General features: G+C 28.4%; 1 long non-coding RNA gene and 1 other non-coding gene across 2 annotated transcripts; both read right to left on the bottom strand.

Annotated features, from left to right (window-relative positions):
- Positions 1-1,291: 1,291 nt before the first annotated feature.
- On the bottom strand, positions 1,292-26,261 carry LOC123260732. The gene is made up of 3 exons (XR_006508501.1): positions 26,249-26,261; positions 13,645-13,656; positions 1,292-1,891 (listed from the first exon to the last, which is right to left on the bottom strand). It is a non-coding gene; the product is annotated as an uncharacterized LOC123260732 (long non-coding RNA).
- Positions 14,477-14,549, bottom strand: Trnat-cgu. The gene has a single exon. It is a non-coding gene; the product is annotated as a tRNA-Thr (tRNA).
- Positions 26,262-27,497: the final 1,236 nt, after the last annotated feature.

Here is a 27,497-nt window from a genome sequence, read left to right as displayed (position 1 = left end):
GCTACCACATAATGATAGGCTCACGCTAATTACATTTAAGTCTTACCTAAGGGCCAGCAACCAACGGCCATTTCGACCTTTTTTATTGTTTTATATCGCTAATTTTTAGTCCGCTCAATATCTAGGCGACTTTGTGTTACATTTCGATCAAATATTTTTAGATAAAATTAATAATTAGCAACCTGCCGTCACTATACAGAAAAAAAAATGTTCTTGAATCAAGTATATAATTTTGAAGTACTTAATATTCTTGATTTGAATAAAAAAATTCTTGATTAAAGGAAATTTTTCTTGATTTAAGGAAATTTTACTTGATTCAAGAATTTTAGGTCTCGATTCAAGACAATTACCCTCTTCAAAATTATATTTTTGGTTCAAAAATTTTTATTTTGAATCAAATTAATTTTTTTTTTTCAGTTTATGTACCAAATTTTGGGTTTATAATTTTTTTATATTTTTATAAATTGAATTTTGAAAATAATATTGCTATCATAGGATTAATTATGAATAAATTAATGGACAATTTTTTAAAGAAAAAATTAACTATCTAAAATTTCTCAAAAAATTTTAAATATAAAATTGACTATCACCAAAAAATATATAAAATTATAAAAAGTCAAACATTTTTGATAAAACCGAATTTAAATAAACAAAATTCCTTTAAAATAAAAATATTTTTGATCTTAAATTTTATTTGTTACATATAATTACAATAACCTAGATGTAATTTAAAAAAAAAAAAATTACATTTTTTTTTAACATGAAAAAAAAACATAAATATGCTGGAAAAAATTTTTTTCTTATTTTATTAATCAAAGATAATTTATTTTAATTATTAGTTTTTTGGTACACAGGATGGTTACAATTAAATAAGAAAAATTTGAATTTCCATTAAATCAGTGATGGTAATTCGAGTCTAGTCTAAAATTTATAACCGAAGAGCAGGAATATTTAAGATACCTGACTCCCGCGTCCAAGAGAATAGAAATAGTAAGAAATTTGAAATATTAACGGTGGACCTCCCTATATATATTAATCACTTTGGTGTATTAGCATAATACTATGATTTTTCAAGGATCATTTAAAAAGCAAATAAGTTATTTGTTAAAACGGTATTGTGTTATGGCAACTGTATCCAAATTTTTAACATCCATTTTTAATTCATGACTATAACTTGTTAATTAAATAGGTTCTGTTTGTTTTAGATGAAGCATATTTTAGTGTCAATGGTTTAAGTCCATCAAAATATGGGTCAATTAGTTTTAAGAGTCTCAATTGTAATAAAAAATAGATAAAATAAGGTACCGGCGGGTAATAAGGCCTAGCTAAGGGAGATTTTGAAAAAAATCGAAAATATTGCATTTAATTATTGAAATGTAACGTTAATTTTTATATTAATACATTAGCTACAAATTATAATGAAGTAATGGTAATTTTCACCATAAACAAACACAAAATTAAATTTTTTCAAAAACCTTAAGAATAGGCGGAATTTTACTACGGTAGGGTAATAAGGCCTGCGGGTTAAACATACTGGAAATAGTTATACTATACTTAATAAAATTGGTATTATAGATCAATCATCACTTAAATTTAGCAACAATGCTTCTTAAGATGTTGATAAAAATTAGAACAATGATTTTAAATTATTAAATATAAAATTATAAAAAATGTTTACCATTTACTCAAACCGTTTTTTAAGAATTTTTCCGCGCTACTTTAGCATATTTAGGATGATGAAATATAGAAGACAGGGAACATTGTATCGGGACTCTATAAACTTGTAGCGACATTTCTATGCTAGACGCTTATACTAGAGAAGTCTTTAGCGGAAGCGGTTATTTTAAATAGCATTTCTATCACTTAGGCCTTATTACCCGCGGGTACCTTACTCGCAGAAAAAGTTCAATAACTTCAAAAAATTATCTACAAGAATCTGCCATAGTTTTTTGAAAAAAATACCCCTGAAATTATTTGATATAAAAATTTATCATATTAATTTTTTTATCCGACTAATATTTTTACCATAATTCCAAAATTAAAATTCATAACGAATTATTTAAATTTTAACTAATTATAAATGCCTTAATTTTAAAAGTAGAACTTTCTTATTGGTCGTAAAAAAAATAAAAAGAGACATTTTTTTATAAAGTGAAAAATTATTTTTTTATAAATTATTGAAGTTGTTTTAATTTGAATAAGAAGCTTATCTAGCAATTCTTTAACGTTTAATTAATTACTAGCAACCTTGCAGTCACTATGTGACTGCCGTGACTTGTGAACTATAAATAAATAAAATTTTGCGTTATTAAATAGTGAATTTTATTAAATTGCACTGTAATTTTTTAACTATTGAAGTTTTTAAAGATATAAGCTCATCCCGATGTTACACTCATCAAGAGCTTTCATTTGAATACCCACATGCATTTTTTATATATTTTTCATATATACATATATATAATATATATTTTAAAGATATAAGCTCATCCCGATGTTACACTCATCAAGAGCTTTCATTTGAATACCCACATGCATTTTTGATATATTTTTCATATATACATATATATATAATATATATAAATATATGAAATATATGAAAAATTGATGTGGGTACTCAAATGAAAGGTCTTGATGAGTGTAACATCGGGATGAGCTTATATCTTTAAAAATGTCAATAGTTCACGAGATACAGGGTCATTTTTTAATTATGTATCTAGAGATAGAGCATTTTCGAATGCAGTCTAAATAATTATCATCATAAATTGACTAGTGGTGAGAATAATATGAAACCATGAAAAGACACAACTCTAGGTTTCGACTTTTCCAACGATACCAAATTTAACTACAAAAACCTATTTTATAATATAATTACACTGGCCACTAAATTTTGCTAATTCTCTTAATAATATAGATTACGTTTAAGAAAAGAATTTAAAAAATTGTAATACATTTTTTTTGCTCTCACAAATGGCCTTTTATAAATTTTTTTCACTTGACTAATTGACCCAATTTTCTGGCTGTAAATTTGGAGAACTGACAAGGGACATACAAGGTGGTATATATGGTGCATGTTGGAAATACAAACAATGAGCATCCAATAACAATAAATACTTGCGAAAATAAATATAAATATAAATAAGATTGTCGATAAAGTGTAGGTGGTTGTTCAGAGTTCTCAGCTGTTGCATATGAAAGATGCACCTGCTGAAACCCCATGACCCATGTATAGACATGCCACAGGAGTATGCAACAGCAAACTAAGACTCCTTATTTCAACCACAAATATAAATATTAACAAAAAGAAAATAAAATAAACAGGATTTTGTTAATCCGTGGCCTATATCATGTTATGATGTAACGTGTATTTACATACTTAAATGGTGGTAATTGCTAATCGTATAATAGAAGCAGAAGCTGCAATCGAGAATAATTTTCCATTAATTTCCTCCGACAATAGGCTAAACACTTTCTAATTAAATTGTAAATTAACTAGCGGAAAATTTTCAATTATTAAGAAAGTTCGAGCGAATCTATTGTAAAAAATAGTTTCCAACTTTGAGCTTTGAAATTAAGTATACGTATAAATAAATACGTAATTTATCTGATCCTAAAATTTTAAAAAGATTCACCGTTTAGTTACTTAGATATTAAATTTTAAAAATCACATATTTACCTCCTTATACACGGGCTGTTATGGCGGACAAACGTTTTGTCGTGACTTTAATTATTTTTTTCAATATTAACCTCCCAACTTTAACGGATAAAAAACTTTACACAAGAAACTTGGATTATTGCAAAATATAAAAACAATTTAATAATAATATATTACCGATATAATTTTTGAAATATTTAAAGTTAAATTTTATGTTTGTAACTGGTTTATCGTCAGCCATTTATTCGAATAAAGATTTGACAACATCGCGTCAACAGTTGAGAAAAAAGAAAAGGATAGAAATACACGGAGAAAAATTAATTATACTACCTACTATACAAAAATAGTAACTCCTACTATCTAAAATGGTAATAAAATAAATTAGTAACAAAATAATAGGTGGTATCATTGATAATTGTAATAGTTACTATTAATAATGGTAACGATTACTATTGTAAATAATAATTGTAATTATTATAAATTATAACTGTTACAATCGAAGATGGTAACTGTAACCATCTCAGATTGTAAAAATTCTGAAAGAAAAAATAATATAAATTTACTTAATTAAATCCTTTATTTACATACATATTTTAGCTAATGTACATTTTTTTCTTTGAAATATTAAAATATTTTAAATTCCCTTCAAAATTTTTTTTTGAAAATTTGATTTTTTTAATTTAAAATTTTTTTTTTGAAATTTTAATTTGAATTTTATTGAAAATTTTGATTCTTTTGGAAATTTAAAATTCTTTTTGAAAAATTTGGCGTTGAAACTTGTTTTAGACAAATAAAAATTTATAAATATAATTTCAATCCAAATTTAATCCCGATTTTTTGTGCACTACACTGCACTACAGCTGCTTTTAGTTTATTCAGAAATGCATCCACGGTAACGCAGATTCTTAATTTTTTAAATATTTCCTACTAGATTAAATAGTAGTTATTATTATTACTGATGGTAACTGCAACCATCAGGTTATATTAGGAATTACGATTTTGATAGTAGTAGTAACTAATTAAAATAATAACAGTTATTATTACTGATTACCATCATAATAGTAGTAGTTACCATCAGGATGGTAAATACTACAATTCAGATGGTTTATTTAACTATTTAAATACAATTTACTACTATCGAATTCAGTTAATAAATTTTAACATAACTAGATAATAAACTCTACTGTAAAATTTTCTCCGTGTATAATTACAGAGAGAGAAATGTTTAACTCACACACTCATCCACGTCTCTGTAATGGGTATAATCAAGCGCGCTATTGCCAAATCTGTTTATTTACTCCGGCAAGTAATAAATACCAAAGTAATTTTATTACTTTACTTTATTAAATAAGTAAAAGTCATCAATTATTAAATTGTTTAAATTATTTTAAATTGAAATAAAGAATTTTGACGAATATTGGCAAGACTAAAATTTAAAAAAAATTTTAACATTATTTTGACTCATTAGTTACGCTTAATTTTAAATTAAAATATTTTTGTTTGTAATTTATAGTTGTTATTATTATAATGCTTATTGGATTTTTTTTTAATTGTTAGACATATGAATTGAGCGAGTTGTGTAATTTTTATTAGAGGTGTTGATACTCGAGGGAGTTTACAAACCAGCAAGGAAGTGATAACGAAGCGAATCCTGATGGCAGGTGGTCTTACGTTTGATGTTGAACGACGACATGACGTGCTCAGTACACGTGTTACGTACCATGTTAAACTGCATTGCACATGCTCATGCATGCTGATTTTTTCGGCATTTTTTTTCTTTCTTGCAAATATGGGTCAGAATTAACATAAAACGTTAATTGCGGGTGTAAGTGCGTGCACTTCGCAGCAAGAACACATTTGTATACGCATTATATATAATAAAGGATAATTTCATTATAAAATACTTACGGATATTTTTATTCCTTTATAAATCAGTGGGTTATTGATATGTAACCTCTGCGGGTCAAATTTTATCTGTAATATTTTAGTTTTATGTTTTATAGGAGGAGAAATTGATAGAGTTAAGGAGGTAAGTTGCAATGTAATTAGTTAAGAGTCATTAAATGAAGATTGCTAAGTAAATAAATTTTTTTTTAATTATTAGATAAAAAAACTTTTTTTTCTCGTTTTAATAAAAATTTTTTACTTTTAAATTATTATTTTATTAATGTAATTACAAAAAGAAAATATAATAAATTATTAAAGTTTTTTTATACATGTGATTTATTATTTAAAAAAAAAATTTTTACTAGTAAGTATTCTTCAATTTTATTGGAAATTTTTTTACTTTAAATTTTTATTTGTAGGAAAATTTCTTACGTAAGCTGGTCGGTTTTAAAATTAAAATTTTCGCGGGTAATAAAATTTATTTAATAGATATTTTTAAATAAAATTATCGATAAGTTATTATTTAATTATTTAAGAATAATTTTGATAAAAATTTAATGAAAAATGCCAATTTTTGCGGTAAACAATAACAAAATCAATAGAATTATTTTAAAACGTTTTAATGTCTTGATTAAAAAAAAAATTCTTAAATCTTGAGAAATTTACGTAAAATTTTGTTGTTTCAAAATGATTTAAGATGAAGAAATTCTTCAAAATAATTTTATTGGTTCAATAATTTTTCTTTTTAATAAAATTAATTTTTTTATCAGTCAAGACAAATTCTTAAACCAACAAATCATTCTTAATTAAATAATTTTACTTGTAAATCATTAATTTTTTCAGTTTATTAACTTCCTAAATAAAGAATACAATCTTCTTCATATTATTGGTCGAAATTTTATATTCTCATAATTTTTTAAAATTACTTCAATCTATAAGTAATAAAAAATACCAAAACTAATTTTTTATTGATAAAAAATCCGACTTTTCTAACAAAAAATCAAAACAAACTCATTAATTATCATATCATTAAATAATTAAAAATAAACAATCTCAAAGAAAAAATTTTCTCACAGAAAAGAGTAATTAAAGAAATACAAAATATATACTCATAAATAAAATTTTGTCAGGCAGCCTCGGAAACAAAACTCGAGTTTTTATACCCTTATTATGATATTTTTTAAAATTATTTTTTTGGCCATACCCGGCACGCGATTCTACGTGATTTAATGCCTCTCGCGCGCTTTTATTTATGTACCGAACATACATGAGCAAGAGAGAGAGGGAGAGAGAGAGAAGCACAAGGATACAAGGGCCATATCCCACGAGAAGTGTATAATACTTTTCTCCTCTCTATACATTTATATACATATATATTCTATATGCATGAACTTGCACATTTATGGACTTTTTAGTTCTCATAGCAGCTTTTTATTTCCATCCTGCACTGGAACTCTAAAAGATGAAGAGTCATACATTGATAGAAGGATTTATTACGGAGTAATAAACTGATTTTGTAACAAAATTTTTAGTCATTTATTTGGAAGAAAAAAATATTTTTTACAGTAAATATTATTTGTTACAGTTTAAGAAATGATTTTTCTATTCTAAATGATATTCTTAATTAAATAATGACTTTCGTTAAATTGCACAGTACTTTTTTAACTAATGACGTTTTTAAAGATATAAGCTCATCCCGATGTTACACTCATCAAGAGCTTTCATTTGAGTACCCACATCAATTTTGATATATTTTTCATATATAAATATATATAAAACATATAAATATATGAAAAATTGATGTGGGTACTCAAATGAAAGGTCTCGATGAGTGTAATGTCGAGGTGAGCTTATATCTTTAACAATGTCAATAATTCACAAGATAGCAATGCCAGTTCTTAATTATTGACATTTTTAAAGATATAAGCTCATCCCGATGTTACACTCATCAAGAGCTTTCATTTAAGTACCCACATGCATTTTGATATATTTTTCATATATACATATATATAAAACATATAAATATATGAAAAATTGATGTGGGTACTTAAATGAAAGGTCTTGATGAGTGTAACATCGGGATGATCTTATATCTTTAAAAATGTCAATAGTTTACGAGATACAGAGTCATTTCTTAATTAATGAAAATTAATTTAGCATATATTTAATAATTTTAAAAAATTTATAACAAATAAATGATGTCAAAAAAAATTTTCAAAACTAAAAAATGCAATTTTTAAAAAATTATTTTTTTCATTTTTAATTTAATAACATTAAATTTTGATATATTATTCATATATAATATATATTTTAAAGATATAAGCTCATCCCGATGTTACACTGATCAAAAGCTTTCATTTGAGTACCCACATGCATTTTCATATATTTTTTCATATATACATATATATAAAACATATAAATATATGAAAAATTGATGTGGGTACTCAAATGAAAGGTCTCGATGAGTGTAATGTCGAGGCGAGCTAATATCTTTAAAAATGTCAATAATTCACAAGATAGCAATGCCAGTTCTTAATTATTGACATTTTTAAAGATATAAGCTCATCCCGATGTTACACTCATCAAGAGCTTTCATTTAAGTACCCACAGGCATTTTCATATATTTTTCATATATACATATATATAAAACATATAAATATATGAAAAATTGATGTGGGTACTCAAATGAAAGGTTTCAATAAGTGTAACATCGGGATGAGCTTATATCTTTAAAAATGTCAATAGTTCACAAGATAGCAATGTCAGTTCTTAATTATGTATCTAGACATAACGCAGCCTAAATACTTATCATCATAAATTGACTATTGGTGATAATAATTTGAAACCATGAAAAGGCACAACTCCAGATCAAGACTTTTCCAACGATACCAAATTTAACCATAAAACCCCATTTTATCATATCATTACACTGGCCACAAAATTTTGCTTATTCTCTTAATAATATAGATAATATAAACAAAGCCTTATTATATGGAAATAAATATTTGTTTCCACCAAATAATATTTAGAAGTAGTTACCTATTAAATATTTCTTTAATTCTCGCGAAGTTTATTTAAAATTTTTCAATTTGTCTTTTATTGATATGTTAAAAATTTATTTAATTTCAAAATTTTATAAATGTCTCCAATAAAAATTATAATTTAATGACTTAATATTTTTACTTAAAATTATTTATTTTGAGTAAAAAAATTATTTTATACGCTAAAATTAGTTAAAAAATTAACTTATTTAATAATTTAAAGAATAAATTATCTGTTAAATATTACGAAATATTTATTTGGCAGAAATAAATGATTTAGTAATTATTACCAAATCTTATTAAATAGAACTAAATCCTTGTATCAGTGTAATCGAATGAAATAAAACAGTGAATTGTTAAAAAAATAATTTAATGGATAATTACATTTTTTTTGTTTTTATAAAAAGGTGTAATAACACCCGGAGAAGCTGAAAGTAGTCTGTCAATCAGCTTAACCTCGGGTTCACCGGGAGTTGAGAATCATGTAAGCGTCATCGAAATGAAGGAGAAAAAGGTTTGATAGTTCTTGGCAATATAATACAACCACGGAAAGTATATAAAGGAAGGAGCAAAATATATCTATATAGAAGACAAAGGAGGTATATTTATAGATATGTGATGCAGAAAGAGAAGAAAGAGACGAGGGAATTCAGAGGCAGCGTGATTCGTGGGAGTAAAGAATTTTAATTGCCAGAGAGAAAGATTAAAAATTTGTTACTTATATGGCTACGGCTCTCCGGCTCTCTCGACTCTTACCAGCGTACAGTATGCACTCTACAGTACGAGCTTAATACATTATTTATAATATATAATGTACAATATATATTACACACAATAATATAAGGGTTGAGGTCGAGAGACTTGAGCGTCTCCATATCCAGCACGCTCTTGAGTGAGTGTCTAAACAGCTTGGTAGCCAATGGGATCATATATCAAACCACTGCTGAGGAACGCTCGCAAAATGGCGACTTTTGTTACTTTATTTTTGTTTTTAGGTGGAAATATTTTATACTTTTAAGGAGAGAAGCTTTTTTTAAGTCTAGAATATTGTCAAAAAATATCGGAGTCAATTTTTTTCACTCCGGCACACTCCACTTGCCAAATTAATTTCAAATTTTTTTATTGAAAATCATCGAGCGAATTTTTAATTTAAAATTATTATTGATCAAATAGATTATATTATAAAGAGAATTTAAGGGGATCCAAGTACCCTCTTCGTGTAAAAAATGTCTATAAAAAAATAATACGTACACGGTGAGAAATTTCCATTATTTTTTATTCTGCATGGATTTTAGCTATTACAATGGTGCATATTACTAGTGAACCTTATTGACTCAGAATAAAATTTTACAATGGCCCATAGTAATTTCCGAAACAAATGAAATCAGACATAGTAAATGGTAGAAATTGAAATGTACCATAGTAAAATGAAATATGCAATAATTTAAATTTCCGAATGTACTATAGCAAAAAAAATAAGAAAAAGTTTGTAAAAAATAAAAAATTTTAGAGTAAAAAATGTTTTTAGCAATCAAAAAAAATATCAAACCAAACAAGATTTTTTTTGTTTGCAATAATTTTTAAAAATATTTTTTTAAAATATAGTTTTTATTTTTTTTTTCATTTTTAACAATGAACGTAGGATTTATTTTGGCAGTTAATTTTATTATGAATAATTATAAACACAATATATAATTTTTAAATTATTTTTTATTATTATTAGAAGTGTCGGTTGCAGGTTAACGATCAAATGTTTGTTTTCATTTTAATTTTTCACGGTAAATTATTAAATATTTTATTATTTATGAATCTTACAAATTTTCATTAACTATTCATGTGTTGATGGATTTATAAACTAATATATATTTAAAACTTAATGTTTATTGCAATTTTCATAACACCGTCAACCACTACTGATAGCGTCTGTAGACTTATGTTGACAAAACAAAGCAGCACGAAAAAATGAAAGAGTGCGCGTCGCGACTGACGCGCATACGTTTACTATGGGACATTTGAAAATTTCATAGTCACAATTTTAAATTTAAACCGAGTACACGTGACTAAATGTGAAACTTTTTTATAAATTTTTATTGTCGACTGAGCAACAGAAATTTTACTATGGAACTATAATGAAAAGTTTTAAGCACACTAACAGTTTTTGTTCTGTCAGTTTACGAAAATTTTTTATATATGTTTATGTAACAGTTGCATGGTCAAATTTACTATGGTCCCTAGTAAATATTGATTGGTACAATATGATATTCTTAAATTTTTATGGTAATATTTTGAATTGAGTCATTAAGGTTCAGTCTTATTATGTATGCATAGTAAATTTCTACAGAAATTTCTCACCGTGTAGAAATACTTTTGTTATGTATCTTAAAAGTAATTTTTTAATTAATTAATAACAGTTTTGAGGAAATTTCCGAAAAATTTACTCATTAAATAATTATTATCATTTAATTGACTAATCTATACTAATAAATGGAGAGCCGGTTTTTTTGTCCGGTTATACTGCGAAAACTACTAAACCGATCGGAATAATACTTATACCATAAGATGCAGCGTGTTTCGGAGAAGGTTTTAATATATGATATGGTGGTGATTACTTATGCGGAGCCTATATTTTTTTGACTTAGAAATAATGAATTTTTATTACACTAAATACGTTCCAAAATTGTTTCTTTTAATTTTTAAATTTACAACAAGATTTTTTTTAATTTCCGAAAATCATATACAACCATATCGGTTACTTGGATTTTTTAATTTTTTATTTTATATCTTTTTGTAAAGAAATAACATTTTTTTTTCTTAATAGTCTTATGAACGTGGACTTGGCGTGATTTTTTTTACAGTGAAACTGTTTTTGTTCGGATTTCTGTTTACTGTCTAACTAAAATGACTAAGATCTTCTAGCATTTAAAAAACCGCGGTTACTTATGCGCCGAGAAGCTGCGCAAGCGGTGTTGCCAAGTCAAATAGAAGACTTTAAAGAACGCAAGTTCCGAGTGATTTTTCACAAAAAATATAAAATATCTCCGTAATACGTTCGGAAAGCTACTTTTTTTATTGTTTTAATCGAAAGCTTATTATTTTTTCATTCAAATTCAATGAAAATAAAATTTTTTTAAAATCGTTAATTGCATTAAATTCTTAACCAAATACACGGCTGGTAGAATCTCCACTTCTGTAGAATCTCTACATATAAAAATTACAATCTTCAAACCTAATTATTTGATTAAACATCCCGGAAATCTACTGTTGTTTAATTTTTTTATTAATTATTAGGCTACGTAGATTGAATTTACAAATTTTCAGGAAGTTTTAAAAATTTGACTACTTTTTGTGGATCTCCTTAATGAAAAATGATACTTGTAAAAATTAAAAATAAAAAAATTGATGCAATGTTTTTTAAATATTTAAATTTTATTGTTCTACCGTAATTTACATAAATTAAAAAAAAATTTTTTCATCGGAAAAATCCTGTCCAGTCAATTGATTAAATCATTGTAAGCATGATAACTATCCACTGAAATTATTAATCAAGCTAATTATTTTTCTAACAGGTTAATAATTGCCTGAGGAAAAACCCTGGAAAAAAATGACAGTCTAAATCCGTCGCGTTTAATTGTAATTAATAAAACTTCAACCCGGAATTCGATATTTAACAACAGAAAAATAAAAAGTGCCGTTGATGTCCGAAGTTTGTGCGACATAAATTTTCTCTAACCACGTCCATCTACCGGAGAATAACTAAAATAATAATAACAACCAAAAATAGTGGAACGTCAGTGACATCTAAGGTATTCGACTCTCCTTGTCGACCTAACCAATTACTAGCGATGGCGTCTAAAGCGCGAAATTCGATTTTTTTCGCTCGCTCTTCTTTTAATTTCATTTCTTTCGGAAGTTTAATATTAAAATTGAATTTTTAAGTTTTTTACTGGCGATAACTTGTTTAAATTAAACGAATATTAATAATAAAAAATGAAGGTGTGAATTTCTACCTGAGAGAAGGTACAAGCAATAATTACTAGACAAATAATATCGTTAGCAATCATCGCAACTAACAAGATACGATGCGTCAAGTATAAGTAACAGTTATTAATTGACTGAATTACTTCAATTAACCTAAGCTTGTACATTACACTTTTGCGTCATAGACCCCGAAAAATAAAATAATTTGTTAGAAATAACTACTGAGGTATTGTTTAATTATTGTTTATTGATACAAAAAAAAAATAAGTATATTAATTAATATTAAATTAGCTACACACTGAATTTAACTAAACAAACAATATTAAACGAGGTTAAACTGACAGAAAAAATAATGTTAAATTATTTGCAATAAAGTGACTCGAAATCTGGACAATTGACACTTGATGGTGAAAGAGTTCAGCTCGACTAACTATAACAGAAAAAAAAATTAGTTACATCTAGCACTCTCAGTACTCAGTATACTCCCACTACTTCATTAAAATAGATTAAAAAGCTTTAAGAGACTACTAAAGGACTATGTTAAAAATACGTATTGACAAAAAAAAAAAAAAAAAAAAAAAAAAAAAAACATTTACTTGATTGAACATGCTATATTTGTTGTAATCTGTAAATAAAATTTTCTTATAATGTAAAAATTGAATAGCAAATTGCTAATAAATAAAGATGATTATTATTATATTATTATTATTAAGGGTCAAGGGGTAGTGGAAACATTACCAGGTATACTGAATACAGGACTTTACAGTGAACTGTATACTATACAGACATGTATACATATTTAGGTATACTAAGTACAGTGACGTTGTCCTGTACAACTTTTCTCTAAAATAAATCTAAATATTAATTCTAACATAATTAGTGATGTCAACACTTGTATGTCTATTTTATTATTATTATTAAATTGCTATTGATTGATAAATAAAGTTGTAATTTCTGTTAAAGTTTATTTGCAAGCTCCTTACTTTTAAATCTGAACAAAGAAATTCCTCGGTTTATGTAAGTAAAGTAAAGTACACAGTTAAATATGATAGACAAATAAATATTATCAGAAAAGATATAGTTTACTATAAAGGCTTGCTAAAACATAAATATTGATATATTGAATAGATTGAAGGTAAGACAAGACATTAATGTAAGAAGCTGGTAGGTGCTTGGGAATGTTGACGTGGAATATCAGAACGGTCAGTGGTGAAGGTTAGTACTACGCATGCGCCACCCCCCGCAGAGCCAATCACCGCCCGAGAAATGGTAGTAGCCAGGTCCAAGTCAGCTTCAGTATAAGTAGAGAGCAGAGTATTCAACTGCTTCTCTTCTTCGTTGATGGTTATTATTCTTATTCTGTCTCGCTCCTCCTGCCAGAATATAACAGGGGAGTAATGATAAACAGAGAACAGAGGTAAGAAGGACCAACAGGGAGCAGAGTTTACCTCCTCAGCTTTAACTTTATATTAGTACTCCCTCTATATACTAATGTACTGTACTCCCTATGAAATCATCTTCACCAGAAGACTGTTCGTATACCAACCAGTAATGAAAGATGACGAAGAGGAAATGAGATGAGAGTAATAATAAGATGAAAGAAATTTTTTCTTAAAAAAAAAATAATAATAATAATAATGTATATTTAATATATAAAGATCGGTGTTTTTTTAAATTTATTAAATCAAAGATAGTTAATATTATAAGCCAGACTACCCGATCCAAATTGTTGGATAATGACTAATTTTTTCATTATTATTTCTTCACCATAATATTTTATCGGTATGGTCTCAATACCATCAGAGAAAATTTAGGTGAAAATAACAATTAAAATTTGTTTTGACAGTTATGATTAGAGAAAGATGTAATTTTTTACTCAGTGTAACTTTTTTTCAGTGACTGAAAAAATAATTCAGATAGCCCAGACCAGGACTCGAACCTGGATCTTTTGGTTACGCGCCAAATGCTCTACCAGTTAAGCTATCCGAGACTTATCCGTAATTATTATTCAGTTATCTATTAAGCTCGACTGAGTAATTCTCATATGGCCAGGAATTCTTAATGTATATTTAATAGAGCATTTGGCGCGTAACCAAAAGATCCAGGTTCGAGTCCTGGTCCGGGCTATCTGAATTATTTTTTCAGTCACTGAAAAAAAGTTACACTGAGTAAAAAATTACATCTTTCTCTAATCATAATTGTCAAAACAAATTTTAATTGTTATTTTCACCTAAGTTTTCTCTGATGGTATTGAGACCATACCCATAAAATATTATGGTGAAGAAATAATAATGAAAAAATTAGTTATTATCCAACAATTTGGATCGGGTAGTCTGGCTTATAATATTTACCATCTTTGATTTAATAAATAATAATAATAATAATAATAATAATAATAATAATAATAATAATAATAATAATAATAATAATAATAATAATAATAATAATATGCGAAAAAAAGAGAAAGGGTTAAAGAATGTAAAGTAAAGAGGGAGCTGGTAAAAGAGCAAAGTTGATTGCGTCTTGGCTGCGTAAATCTTGTTGATGGAAATTGTCCGCGTACCTCAAACTCATACTCAGTTTGTTCGGCAATTACGTCCTGCCGCGAATGCGTTGGTCAGTAGCACTGCACTTATCCATGCTTCCCTCCTTCGTTCTTAGCTTTTCGCGGTATGTAGTCTGCAGTTCTTAGTCCTTAGTCCATCCCCTCGCGCCTTTATTCCACCCCGCAGAGCGCCGGAGATTAATGACCCTCGAGAAGTCTTTGGATTTTTAATTCTAAAGAGGCTGCACAAATAACTACCGTCATCTGTCTTGACCATCCAATTACCGTCTGCAATCGCGAGTGTGGAATAACATTTCCATGGCCCGGTTTTTGCCGTTAATTCGTCATCAACATCAGTTATCGTCAGCCGAATATTATTCGATCCCGGGGTTTGTTGCATCCTATAGAATTGAGCGGTATATGAATAAAGTCGAGTAGCTGGGGTAGAGGTAGAATTTTTTTTTTTAATTTTTTTTTTTTGGACGAAATAATCGCGCACTGTCCTTTGCAGGCTTTTATTTCATTAAAGTGTAATTTTAAAAAAGTTTGGAAAATCCAAAAGTGCACGACTCATAATGCTCATTTAATTATGAAATATAAAAAAAAAAAAAAAACTTAAGTCGTTCAAAATTAATTGCCGAAAAAACAGCTGTAGTAGGAAGGTACTGCACAAGCGCCCCTGGTGGAATAAAATGTACATAATATCTATAGATATAGATATATCACCATCCATGTTAATTTTACATGGATATATATAGATATACAGTCTTGTAGTTTTCGTTTTTTATTAATTGTAATTAAACGACACTGAATTAATTAACCATTCGCATTCAGTGACCTACAATCGTCGATTAGAATTTAAAAAAAAAAATTTAACTCAAATAATTGATTTTTTCACAAGTTACAGTGTTTCCGGGGTTTCATACATGACGGACAGGAAAATTTTTTGACCTATTTTGATGTTTTTTTCCGTTTCTATTGCAGTAAATCAATTTTTAGAAAGCATGGAATTAATCTCCATTAAATTATCTCGACAATAGTATGCAAAATATCTTTATTCCGTGAACTAACAAGGCTATAATACTAAAAATAGTTGCTAAAATGAGGCGAAAAAAATTTTTCGATCGTAAAGCACTCTCTGATGCTTCGCATCATGAGTCGTGCAAAATCCAAAACACTCGTACATTTATTGAAATTTAAAATATTGAAGAATATTTAATAATCATTTATAAATTTTATTTGTTAATAAATGTCTATTAAGAACTTTAATAAATTATTTCAATAAGCACTTTTAGTAAATAACTTTAAGGATAAAAAACATAAAGGTTAAAAATTCAACTATTATAAAATTAAAACACTAATTAATTATTATATTTAAACTTTTTCAACATGTACTTAGCTTACATTATGGTTTGCAATGTTATCTTTTTTCTATATAATTATTGAATCGTATTAAAATTTGAATAATAAATATCATAATTTAACAATTTGAAATATAATTTACAATAAATTGATTACTATATAATATAAATCTACACAGAAAGAAAAATTTCTTGACTGGAGAACAAAATTCTTGGCTCAAGAAAATTTTCGGGAGTCTGAAGGAAAACCGAAGTTGTGTTGGCCGAAGTAATAATTTTTCTTTAAATTCTATCTTTGGTGGAAGTCATTTTTTCTTGATTCAAATTATCATAAATAGTTGATACAATAAATTTTTTTTATATTTAATCAAGATTATTAGATACTTTAGGGAAGCAGCGCCACCTACTTCGGCTGAGAAAAAAATTTTCTCACCTTGAGAAAATTTTTCTCGAGAATATTTGATACCCATTTTATATTATTTTAGCGTGCAATTATACATATTGAATGAAAAAAAATGATGAAATATTATTTGATCTTCCCATTTGAAATGTTAATCAATAAAAATATTAATGAAAATTTACTTCTATCTTTATATTTAATTTTTTGGAGCGAGAGAGAAATTTTCTCAAGATAAGAAAATTAACTTCTATCAAGAACTAAATTTTTTGGAGCTTCGAGGCTAAATTTTCTCAAAAATACAAGATTTTCTTGACTTAAATAAATTTTCTTGGATCAAAATACGTATTTCTTAAAGCAAGAGAATTAATTTTGTTGGAATAAGTGAAATTTCTTCTCAAAAAAAAATTTTTTTTCGCTCAAGAAATTAAGTAGGGAGAAAAATATTTTTTTGGCTTAATTGAATCGTTTTTTCTGTGTATTATTTTTTATTTCAATTTAATTTTCTCCCTATAGGGTAGCTTTCTATGCAATATTTATATATTAAATAAATTACACCAATAATTATTGGTATAATCATCATAATTACAATAAAAATTTAATATAATAAAATATCGGCTAATTGTAATAATAATATCCTAACTTAAAAAACGTAGATAAACAAATTAAAAATAAAATAATTGAAAAAGCGGAATCCCGATAGGATAAAGGGAGGACGAATATCGCAACAGTAGAATACACGGCTTGACAGTAGCGGAGTTTAGTGTATAGGTATAGCTGTGGAGCACAGTGTTGAGAAAGAGGGTGCAGAGTAGGTTGGATGAAAGCTGTCACAGGCAGAGACGGCCGGGGAGATGGTTCTCATCCCCCTGGGCTCCTCATCTGTAATCGCGGGGGCGGCGACGTCCTGTCCTCGACAGGATCACATTGCCACTGAACTAAACTATACACTACTGTATACTGAATACTATACTGTATATACTGTACACGCAACACAGAACAGACCGACGTGGCTTCAACCCCTGGCAGCATCCCTCAGCTTCCTTCCACCCAAAACCTGCCGAGCTCTCTCTCATCATCGCAATCGCACGCTCCTCTCCTCTCCTCTCTTCGCCGCTCTAAATCTCGCAGCTCTGGTTCTCAACTGGCTGCCAGTCGGTGCCAATTCCATGCGCTTGGCGCCAAATCACACTCTCGATTGACTTCCAAATGTACACACAATGCTTTACAATATTTTTGACATTTATAATTTATTGTAATTAATATACTGTTAAAAAATTACCTTGGTTCAAAAAAAAATTATATTGGTTCAATAATTATTTTCTTCATTAAAAATAATTTTTTCTTTATACCTTAGTCGAAAGTACGCACTTCCCTCTCCAAATTTAACGGCTAAAGTCTGATTTCCCTCCCCTGGTGGGATTACACGCGCCTCACTTACATCGCCGGGAGCAAATAATTTTTTCATGTCTACAGAAACAGCCGGCTGCTGCCATCTATTAGAGATCGCCTACCACTTTATCAATAAAATTTTTCACGATAACCTCGTAGATCGTTGCTTTATATATACGTCAGTATTTTTGCGTCTCGTTGTATGTAATATTTTAATTAAACATTGTACTTACAATTAATAATAAGATGAATGAAAAAGTTTCATCGGATGAATCTTGTTGTGTCCAGGATAGTCATATGATAAAATCGGTTTTTTTAGTGTAATTTAGTGTCATTGCAATGGCCTTGACTTGAATTTGTGCCTTTTCAAGGTTTCATATTATTTTCACCGATAGTCAATTTATTATGATGAGTATTTCGGCTGCATTCGAAAATTCTCTATCTCTAGATACATAATTAAGAAATGACCTTGTATCTTGTCAACTATTGACATTTTTAAAAATATAAGCTCACCCCGACATTACACTCATAAAGACCTTTCATTTGAGTACCCACATCAATTTTTTCATATATTTATATATATATATATATATATATATATATATATATAGATGAAAAATATATCAAAATGCATTTCATAGGCGTAAATTTATTTATTTCGAAAAAAGATAATTATTAATTATTTTTTGTAAATATAATTATGTCTTTTTTTTTGTTTTGTTTTTGATGCCTGCCCTCGCCGACCTGACGCACTCGCTTCGCTCGTGCTTTCAAATGTCGCGGGGCAGGCATCAAGAACGCAATAAAAATAGTATATTACACACCTAGGGAAGTAAAGTAAGAAATGTCTCAGATCACATGTAATTGTCGGCCGAGGCGAAGCCGAGGTTGACAAACATGTGATCTGAGGCTTTCTTATTTACTTCCCGTGGAGTGTATATTTTTTATGTAAGTCCGAAAGAGGCGCGCCGATAGGGAGCAAATGAAAAAAACATGGCTGACCTGTCAGCTGAAGGCAGAACGTAGTTGTGTTGTTGATAGTATTTAAAAATGTGATTAATAAACGTACTTTCGACTAGGTATGAAGAAAAATCGTATACACCACACGGGAAGATAGTTGAAAGCCCTGCCCTGTGTGTCATGATGCCCTCGGCTTCGCCTCAGGCATCATATCACACAGGGCAGGAATTTCAACTTTCTTCCCTTGTAGTGTAATATACTATTTTATCAGTCCAAAAAATTACCTTGGTTCAAAAAAAAAAATTATATTGGTTCAATAATTATTCTCTTCATTAAAAATAATTTTTTTATCAATCTAAAAAATTACCTTGGTTCAAAAAAAAATTATATTGGTTCAATAATTATTCTCTTTATTAAAAATAATTTTTTTATCATTCCAAAAAAATTCTTAAACCAACAAATCGACGGTTTAATTAGCAATTTGTCTAACTCCTTATTTTTTAGAGGGTGATTTTTTTAACATTTTCATGTAGCAATAATCCAATTATAAATTATTTGAATGATTCAAGCTTTAATATTATATCTCTATTAGATATTAATGATATTAAATGGTTTTTTAAAGTGATAATAAATTTTGAAGTAATTGTTTTTTTCGTACAAATAGAAGATTCTCTAAAATGGAGTTAGACAATTTGCTAATTAGAACGTCGAACTGAGTCCTAATTAAATAATTTTCCTTTTAAATCAGTATTTTTTTAAGTTTATTAACTCCTTCAACAAAAAATACAATCTTCTTTATATTATTGGTACAAATTCTATATTCTCATAATTTCCAAAAATTACTTCAATCTATCAATAATAAAAGATACCAAAAATTAAATCCAACTTTATAAACAAAAAATTGAAATAAACTTATTAATTATTAAATCAACAAATAATTAAAAATTAACAATCTTAAAGAAAAAGTTTTCTTATAGAAAATATAATTTATTGTAATTGACACACTGTCAAAAAATTACGAAAATTAATTTTTGTCCTTCTGGATATAAATTCACTCAAAATATAATTTTATGTTTATTAATAAAATAACTCCAGGAGGTAATTCTTTTTTTTTTTTTGTTATTGAATAAAAATAAAACAATTGTTATTCGATTGAAAATTACAAAATGTGTATCTTTAAATTAAAAAATTAATATAACTTTTTTTTCTCAGTTTAATGTAACTAATAAATTTTAATATTAAAAAAAAAAAGTTGTATTAATGATTTTTTTTTTATTTCTATAAACGGAATTTTTTTATAAATTCTCTCTATAATAATTAATTTGTTACCATATTTTAAAAATTTCTGTCAATAATATTAGAGTAAATAATTTTATTCGATTAAATCCTTAATCTTAATATTTAATAATTTTTGAAAAAATTTAATTAATATTTACTTCGTACACAGTGTTTTATTCCTTCACTTATTCAGTAAAAAAAAATTTACTCCTAATTTTTATAAGTTTCAATATTTGTTTTTTTTCTTGCTGAGATACTTTTAAAAAATTATATTTTTTAAATATGAAAAAAATTTGATTTCTTAAATTTTATGAAGGGATTTCCTGGATCAATATAAAAATTTAAATTTTTAAGCTTAAAAAATTTGAAACATTTTCCCTTAAAAAGCGCAAAAAAAATTTTGTTTGTAAAAGTTTCAATTAAAATTAACTGAAAAAATTCTATAAGTAAAATCTGAAAAAAAAATTAATTTTTTTAAATGAATAATAAAAAAAATTTCAAATTCTACAATAAAAAATTTAAAGACCCCTCTAAAAAACGTCAATAAATCAAAAAGTATTTACCAACAAAATGTTATCACTTTTTTCCACAATGCCTAAAAATGAAACTGCGAAGAGCTTGTAAAGTAAACGTCAAAACTCAGTACTGAACTCTGGACTCGGAACTGCGAGTTAATAAATTTATAAGCAATCAATAAATAATTCAATTTTGCTTGCATTCTCACGTTTCTTCAGGAGACATTAATCTCCCATTAAATGTATGGATATGCGGATGGATAAACATATACCTATATATATGGATAAATAAATTGATTTGATCACCAGCGCAACATTTCGTCTCAATACGTCGAGACATTTTTTTGCCGTAACCAGTAGCTTAAGTTCCATCAAATGACAAGATCCAGGGAGCGACATAATGAGTAGGACAAAGAAGCCTGACTAATATAAGGTAGAGTTAAGGGACCTTCGCGTGTGTCACCGTTCTCTGGGATGTAGGATGCTGGATAGTGATCCCAGAGCTCCGATTGCCACATACATATTGCATGCCAAGAGCGATGACCACCGAAGACATATTTATTGGCATCTCTAAGTATTCCCGCTAAATCCACGCTAAAATGTCCCTACATAACCATAAGCATGCTTGCTCATAATATAACCACATTTATCTTATACTTATATAGATGTTTGTTTATTCTTTCGAGGATTAATAAGGCTGCTCGATATATATACATATTGATGATAAATATGTATGTTTGGGCTTTTTCAGAGGACGCGTGGATCGACAATAAAAATCCTGATTGATATCTAGTGCTATATTCGACTTTGTTTGCCTGCTTTCGTTGTAGATGTAATATTGCGGTTTCAACTTAATTGGTTTTAATTGTGATGGCTTGATATGGCCGATTTTATGATATGGATTCATCTACTAGTCATATATGGCTATAGTGGGCTATTTATAATAATAGAAAATAAATTTTTTTTATACTTATTTTACTAGAAAATCAAACGCGCATTGTGCGCTTCCGTCGAAATGTTTATTATCGACAATTTAATTAATTAATATTTTTACAAATTCAACTCATTAATATTTAACCGTTGCCATAGTAACCGTTGCTATGGTAAATGTTGTCATAGTAACCGTTGCCATGGTGACAGTTGTTATGGTAACCGTTGCTATGGTAACTATTACCAAAGTGGTCACCATAGCAACGAAAAGCGACAACAATAAAAACGTCACATCAACTTTTTAATAAAGGAATTAATAATATTTTTACAAATTCAACTCATTAATATTTAACCGTTGCCATAGTAACCGTTTCTATGGTAAATGTTGTCATAGTAACCGTTGCTATGGTTACAGTTGTTATGGTAACCGTTGCTATGGTAGCCTTTGTTATGATAATCGTTACCATAGCAACGGTTACTATGACAATGACTACCATAGTAACCGTTGCTATGATAACCATTGTCATAGTAACCGTTGCTATGGTAAATATTGCCGAAGTGGTCACCATAGCAACGATTAGTGACAACAATAAAAACGTCACATCAACTTTTTAATAAAGGATAGCAAATGTGCACGTCAATTATTATGTCTTACAAGTATAATACCGTTTGTTTGATTTAATTTAATAAATTTATTTAAAATAACTTAAAAATTTGTATTTAATATAAACAAATTTGTTTAATTTAAATTTGGATTACTTTCAACTAAATACTATTTTGTTTCGGTTTATTTGGTTGAATTCGCCAATATATTTCATTTAAATAAGATTTGTTAATAGTTAACAAATCTCGTTTGAAATAAATCATAAGACGTTTGTGTCGCTACTGTCGTTATTTGAGTTATCCTAATCTAAATACCTTTATCATTGTCCCTTCCAATTGAGTAATTTTTTATACCTACATAAATTTTTAATGAATTTAATAATGGAAAAAAAAAATATCAAAATACAACTCGCATCTAATAATTTTAGTTTATTAGAAGATACTTTAATATAAATTATATAAATAAACTATCCTCATTGATTTCATAACTCTAAAAATATGTCAGATATTATTTACTATATTACAGAGCATGATTTCTTTACTGGCATTCAAATATCGCATTTGTTTATAGTTAACAAATCTGATTTAACTGAAATAAATGATTTTAAAGTATTAAAGAAATATTTATTAACTATAAACAAATAATTATTTCATTCAAATAAATATACTAAATAAAATATATTTTTGTCTCAAATAAATTTATTTGATTGTGGCAAATACTTATTAGTTGGTGATATTTAAATAAGAGATATAGATTTCTGAAACGTGTATGAAAAAAATTAGATTCGTCGTTTAATGCGTTACAATTTGATTAAGATAATCTTAGAATTTCAAGAAAATTTCAATTGGTTCGAAGTTTTACGGAAACTGGTGATTGGTAATTAGTGATGTTATGGTAAGTGCTATATTGAAAGAAAGAAAAAGATAAATCGCGAGGAGCAATGTTGATTGAAAGAAACGAGGAATATTTATGTGAATACAGGAACAACAGAATAAAGAGAATGATAGAGATACATTTGGAGATGTCGATGAATGTTAGAAAGAGAAAAGTAGACGAAGCGTGGATTAACACAGGAAACGCATCGGGTGGTCGCGGATCGCGAGATGGATAGACGATCGACTGAGAGATGTGGAGAAGCAAAACATTAAAAAGACTCGATGGATGAGTCGATTGAACGTATTAACGATCTCATCAATTAAACTCGCGTCCCCCAGGATATATGTGGATTCTCCATACCCATTTGAGATGAGCATTGAAAGATACAAAGAGCATCAGACTTAAATTTATACGAATACAGTAATTACGTTATTAATTTTGGCGGAAAAAAATGATGTATTATGCATTTTTGTTTTGTTCGAGAACAACCTTTATTATGTTTTATTTATTTATATTTTTTTATTATTTTAAATTACAAAACTAATGAATTGATGGAAGAATGGGTGGCTAGAGGATGAGGCCAACTACTTGTGGACGGAATGTTGGGTTTTAGTCTACATATTCTGAAGATGATGCTTCGGAAGAATCCGGAGAGTTAGGTCCTAAAGGATCTTCAAAGCGAATATTGTCGACATATATGTAGGAAATTCCGAAAGGATCTATAGCAGGAGCAAGATTATCTCCGCTTCCATGTGGTTCAGGAGTTACTGCAAGAGGTTGCGAAGGATCGGAATGTGTTGAAGATGTATTTTTAGAATTAGATGGAGGATTTTCGGATGGTTCGTTAGGAATTATTGGGTTAGAATTATGATCAATTGGAATAGAATTTGATGGAGTTGTTGTGGTGATAAGATTAGAGGCATTAGATTCATTTTTCATGGACGAATTATCGATGGGATGTGATGATACTTGTGGTGACATGGTCGTAACTATGGGAATCATTGGAACTTGAGTAGTCGAGGTAGTATTGACAGAATTGGATAATGGGGGTAGTAGTGTCATGGGTTTCTTGTCAGAATCAGATCCTGGTGATGAAGGATATGACGACGGTACGTTAGGAATCATTGGGTTAGAATCTGATGTTTGAATAATTGGAGTAGAGCCCGATGGATTCATTGTGGAAGATTCATTAGAAGGCATAGATTCATTTCTCATAGAAGAATCAACACTAGGATTATTATTTATTGGGGAAGTCATGGTCATAACTATGGGAATCATTGAGACCTGAGTAGTTGAGGCAATATTTGATGAATTGATTGGTTGAGGTGGTAATGTTGATTTGATCTGACTATCAGATATAGGTGGTCCAGAAGCATTTGATGATCTAATTTGAGTCATGAGATTTGAGTCTGATTCTGGGACTAAAGGAGCTTCTAAGGAACGATTGAAAGACGGGATATCAGGAATCAGAGGAGTTAAAACTGAAGTTTGATTGATTGGTGAATAAGGTGTTGAAGAATTTAAAGATGTGTTTGTTGCTAGCGGAAGTGGAGTAAAGTCATCAAAAGTAGTCTTGTTAGACGCATCTGTTCCAGAAGTACCAGTAGTAGAAGGAGGATCCTTCGTTGAAGTGTCGGATGATGACATAGTAGAGTCGGTAGCGATTGGGATATTGGATGATTCCGTTCCTTGGAGTTCAGAATCATGAGCTGCAAGATGACTGGATGACATTGTTGAAGTTGCGATTGGAAAGTCAGCGGTAATTGGATTAGAAGTTGCTGAGTTTTGTTTCTTATTTGACATCAGATCATGATTTGGCAAAGAAGCTAATGGTTTCGAAGTTGTAGAATTTTCTGAATTAGTCACAGGTTTAGTAGTTGTTGATGCTGAGACAGAAGTCGTATTTTCCGTTCGATTGTTTGTAGACAGAACAGTAGAAGGCTCTGTATTTGTAAAATCAAGAGGTGTCAATTTGTGAGAATTATTCATCATTGAAACATCAATTGGAAATTGTGTTGAAGATAATGTATTAGAGGTATCATCGAATCCACCTTGTTGATTGACCTGTGGAAGGATGATAGGAGATGATGTATTAGTGCCGTTAACTGTCAATGGTGCTGTTGAATTTGGCGGCTTGATTTTATTCGTTTCATTGATCACTGTAACATTCATAAGAGAGTCTTTTGTCATCATTGAAGCAGTGGAATTAATGTTGCTCATATTAAGATTTTCAAGAATGTCAATTGGAGATTCAGAGGTGACAGGCGTATGGGATGTTACATTTTGCAAATCATCAGGTACTAAGACAGCTGGATTGCTCATAAAAGTAGTCATTGGATCATTCTCTACAGGTTTTGGTGTTAATTCTGCAATGGTTGGAGAACTTTCCGTGCTTGGTGATGTGGAAACGTCAGTTGTGTTATCAATTGTTGCTACTGGATTCGGTTGCTTAACTTTATCCGGGTTATTGATCATTGTACCATTCATCGAAGATTCGATTTGAGATTTCGATGGCATCGATTCATTTTTTGGTAACATGAGATTAGAAGCATCAATCATTGAATGATCCGAATCGTTCGAAATCTTAGTATCGAAGTCTTTCATATCTGGTGGACTTTTTGCAATCGATGAATCATCTTTCGTCATAGTTTCCGCAGAACTCGGTGAAATTATTTCTGTGTCATTCACCATTTGCATCTGCGATAGATCTTCTGACGACACTGTTGTCAATGTAATTACTTCGTTCGGTCGGGATGTCGAAGTTGTCGAAGATTCAGTTGAAGTAATTATTGAAGATGTCGAACTGGGTCGGGAAGCACTTGTCGTTGAAACTATTGATGAATTTGCTCCAGATGTATTAATTATTACAGACGGTTTACTTAACAATAATTTCGAAATAATATTGATTAGTTTATCGAATGAATTGTCGCAAATTATAATCTTTTTAACTCGCGGCAAATGGTGTAACTGAAAGAAAAAAATTTATAATTAGTATTGAAATTTAAATTTTTGAGTAGTGATTTTCGTCACAATTTTCGGTTACGCGCCATGTTGTTTTGTTTTTTTTATCAAAGTTTAGTATAGCGACGTAAAGAATAAATCTAGCAAACATTATTAATTCTAAAAACAATTAAAAAAGCAAATTAAATAATAATTTAAAAATAAAACAAAACACAATTAGAAAATAAAAATATGTATCCGTACATCTTTTTTAATTATTCGTTTCTAATGATTTATTTATTCATTTTGAATTCTATAAAATCATTGCATGTCTACAAGATTAACTGTCATCGTATAATTGTATTACTTTAAATAGATAATTCCAATGATTCATTCATAACTTGTGTAATTGAGTAAATTATTAAATATCTGCTTTGAATTATTTTTACTGTTATCACATGAAATATCAATATTAAATTTTGTTATAGAATTTTTGTAAACTGATTAACTAATTTTTAGATTAAATAATGGCAGAGTCTAAATAATGACAATAATGGTGATTACGATGCGATCATAATTGATGAAATACAATAATTATAATAAGAGCAATGATAAAATGAATTTCTCATATTATTTGTAAGCATGGCTATAATACTAAAATAGATTTAATTTAATACAGAAAAAATTTTTTTAACTTCCCGCTAAGAAAATTGAAAATTTTCAAAAATCGGGAATTTATTGTTTTTTCAAAAATCGGGAATTTATTTATTGTGTGTGTGTGTGTGTGTATGTATGTAAATCTCTCATAACTTTTGAACGGATCATCCGATTCGATCGAAATAAGCGGCGTTTTGAAGAGTTTCTTTGCCCCTAAAATTCTGATACTAATTTACAGAATTTGAGTCGATCAATTTTGAGAAATCTCAAAAATAAAATTTTCAAAAATTCGTTTTCTTGAAATATCTTTTAAACGGCTTAACCGATCAATTCCAAAAACTATTCAGCTCTTAATCTCAAAAAACCACGTCGATTGCTACCAACTTGGTCAAAATCGCTTGATTTGTTCGTGAGATATCGTTGTCGAAAAAAATGTTTTTTTCATAATTTCTATAAAATTTTTAGTCTGGCCAGTTTACGCTTG

This window comes from Cotesia glomerata, linkage group LG3, assembly GCF_020080835.1.
Source record: "Cotesia glomerata isolate CgM1 linkage group LG3, MPM_Cglom_v2.3, whole genome shotgun sequence".
In the NCBI taxonomy this organism is placed as follows: domain Eukaryota; kingdom Metazoa; phylum Arthropoda; class Insecta; order Hymenoptera; family Braconidae; genus Cotesia; species Cotesia glomerata.
Note: the sequence above shows the minus strand (reverse complement) of the source record. Positions and strands in the feature narration are given on the sequence as shown.